Source organism: Hydra vulgaris, chromosome 05 (assembly GCF_038396675.1).
Source record: "Hydra vulgaris chromosome 05, alternate assembly HydraT2T_AEP".
NCBI lineage: Eukaryota > Metazoa > Cnidaria > Hydrozoa > Anthoathecata > Hydridae > Hydra > Hydra vulgaris.
In genome coordinates, this window is record NC_088924.1 from 2,479,161 (window position 1) to 2,482,500 (window position 3,340).

Below are 3,340 nucleotides of genomic sequence, written 5' to 3' on the forward strand. Positions count from 1 at the left end.
CTCGTCAAAAGCGGGGGTCTCGGAATTTTATCACCGAAGGAGCAAAGTCTTGCACTTCGCCTTAAAACACTCTTTCAACTGAAAGAATGCGAAGAGGACAAAGCTCACGACTATTACTACTTTTCAAAGTATTGGTTGGCGAGTTCACTCATAAAATTTACGAACCAAAACCAAAGCTGGAACTTTTCAAAGGAGAACAATTTTCCAAAACACAGGGACAACAAAACGTCTCAGTACTACAAAACAACAATATAAATATTAGGCAAAAACGGGTCCCTTTTAACGTCCCCCTAAAAGCAACCAAATATTTTTACTTAGAAGTGGCAAAAAACAAAAAGACAGTCGTGCCAGCAGAACTTTTCTGGAACGGTTCAACGAAAACAGCAATGCCGTGGACCCAAATTTGGAAAAAAAACTTCACCTCCCACGCATGCGGACCGATTCAAAACATCCTCTTTTGTTTCTTACACAACAGTTTACCTTCTGCGGCCTTGCTAGCCAAAAGCACAAGGCAGCAGATTGTCAAAAATAACAAATGCAAAACTTGTGGTAAAATCGCGGACAACATGCACATCTTTGCCTACTGTCCTCCTTCTGTAGAAATTTAGGAGTATTTTAAACACGTATATAACTCCTTGACATTCCGAAACAACTTTTCTCCGATAAATTCGATTTTCTTGATTGAAACAGCGAATTTATCGGAGAAAAACCCCACTTCGCAGCTGCTGTTGACACTTACTCAAACCATCATGAGTGCAATATGGAACAGTAGATGCCACCGCATGTTCAGTAACAAAAATTGACCCTATGGCAGTGATCAGGGTAATAATCAGGAACATCAGGAATATTATTACCTTAAAATATAATTATCATATCCGTAGAAACACCGCGGACATGTTCTGTGAGTACTTTTGTATAAAAAATGTTTTCTGTCAAGTAGAGAATGGAAATCTGAAACTAAACATATGAGCTAAAATAAAACAACGGCTCGTTGTATGTTTAGTAAAGATTTCCTTTCCTCTTGCAATTTTTTATGTTATACACAAAATTACTATTACATATGATTAGCAAATCACTGCCAGCCCTTATTTTATGAAATATTATTTTAACACATAAGTGTTTTTCTATAATGTTCGTCACGTAATGTTTGTGTAAAAGTCCTGTAATTCTTTATAGTTTCTTTTGATCTAAACCATTTTACCTTATAAATATTCTTTCAACCTACTTTAGAATTTCTCCTTTTTTTTGTAACCTAATCTAAACTCTTGATTTCTTTCCGCACAACGGCAAAAAAAAAAATCAAAAAATACAAAAAAATATAAAACCAAAAAACGCAAAAAAATATAAAATCAAAAAACACAAAAAAATAAAAAATATAAAAATATATATTATAAAATAAATACAAAATAGAAAATGTACATATTTACTAACACTTGTGAAATCTATACATTGTAAAATTTTAAAAAACCTGAGTTCATGTAAATTATAAAAAAAAAAAAAAAAAAAAAAAAGAAAAGTAGAACGTAAGAAAAGTATTTTTGTAGAAAGAAAAAGAAATAAAAGTTTAGAACAAAAAATTCTGATTTGAGAGCAAAGCTAAAAAAGTAAGATGAAACGAAAAAAAAGAGAGAGAGAAATAAACTTACGATTTCTTTTCCGCACCAATTTGGCTGTCAAATTCTTCATCGATTATTAAAGAGTCCGTTTCGACTTCGAAACACATTTCCACACTTTCTTCTGAGAAAAGAACTTCTTCCAACGACATGCCTTCCTTTATATCGTTCGTGTTTATTAATTTTTTTGGGGTTTCGCATTCCGACTGCCCCAAACGTTTTCTGGTCGGTTGGATGGGTTTTGCTTTCGGTGTTTTTGATGGATGTTCTTTTTCACTAAAACATTTTTTCTCGGAATCAACTTTAGCATTTACCTCAACACAGGCGTTTTGAACATCGTTTTCCACATTCACACTGTTGACTTGTGTTTCTGTGGGTTATGTGGAAGATAAGGATGGAATGGTTGCGTTTTTTAAATTTGGTGGGTTAGGTTCGGGCTGGCCAGAGTGTTTGTAGCGTAGGTTGAGTCCATCGACGTTTTGATAGCGGGGTAGAGGGTTTAAGCATGGGTTGGTCCAGTTTTTAATAATAATTATCACATTACCTGTGTATATATCCTCCCCATGAGCCTTGCACTTTTGTAAGTAGAAGGGGTCAAACTCACCTCGTCCTGCAGCTAGGTGTTTACCAAGCAGGATGATGGCGCTCTGACATCCTAATAAATTCCTAAGAGTACCAATGAGAATGTTTTGAACCGAAACGTGAATTTTTCGCACATATTTTTGTTGGAACTTTAACACGCATCCTTTCATTTCAATTTCTGCCTCGAGGTAGGTTGCGACAGATGAGTTGTTGACAACGGCGAACTGAAAATGCTTGTTGGTGTAATGCCTTGTCACACCCCAAACATTGCCAAATAACTTCTTCTCGGCTAAACTTGAAAGAAAATCATTGACGCTCACGTTCAAATCACCGTATCGACAAATAAGAACGTTTGAGTTGTCGATCTCTGTCTTAGCATTGAAAATACCAAGATTAGTTCTCGATTGAACAGCAGTGTTACCAGACGATAAAACACCAGCATAACTTTTAGCCATGAATACAACTTATTAACACAAATAGAACTGTTAGTTATTTGTGTTTTTTTCCGTTTTAAAAGAAGGTACCTTTTAAATCAAACCCACTATATCTGATTTTGCAATTTAAAAAAAAAGGTATTATTTGAGATCGATTTTGAGATTTGATTTTACTACTTTTTTTATTATTTTAAACGCTTAATTATACGTACAATAATCATGCTTGCTTAAATTGTGGTTTGATATTATAACAATCATAGATGATTTTATTTAAGTTATATCATTTCGCACTCGCAACGTTAGGTCGCATACATTGGATCAACGTTGGTTTTAGATCGTAAAAACAATCAACTTTTTACGATGTTTTTTACAAACATTGGAAAACGTTAATATATATACATTGAATATACGATGAGTTATATATACATTGGATAACGTCAAGTATAGACTGTAAAAACAATTAACTTTTTGCGATGTTTTTGCAAACATTGGAATGTATATACATATATATATATATATATATATATATATATATATATATATATATATATATATATATATATATATATATATATATATATATATATATATATATATATATATATATATATATATATATATTTTTCTATATATATATATATCTATGTATGTATATATATATATATATATATATATAGAGTATCGGACAAAACGAGTGCAACTAGAGTTTCA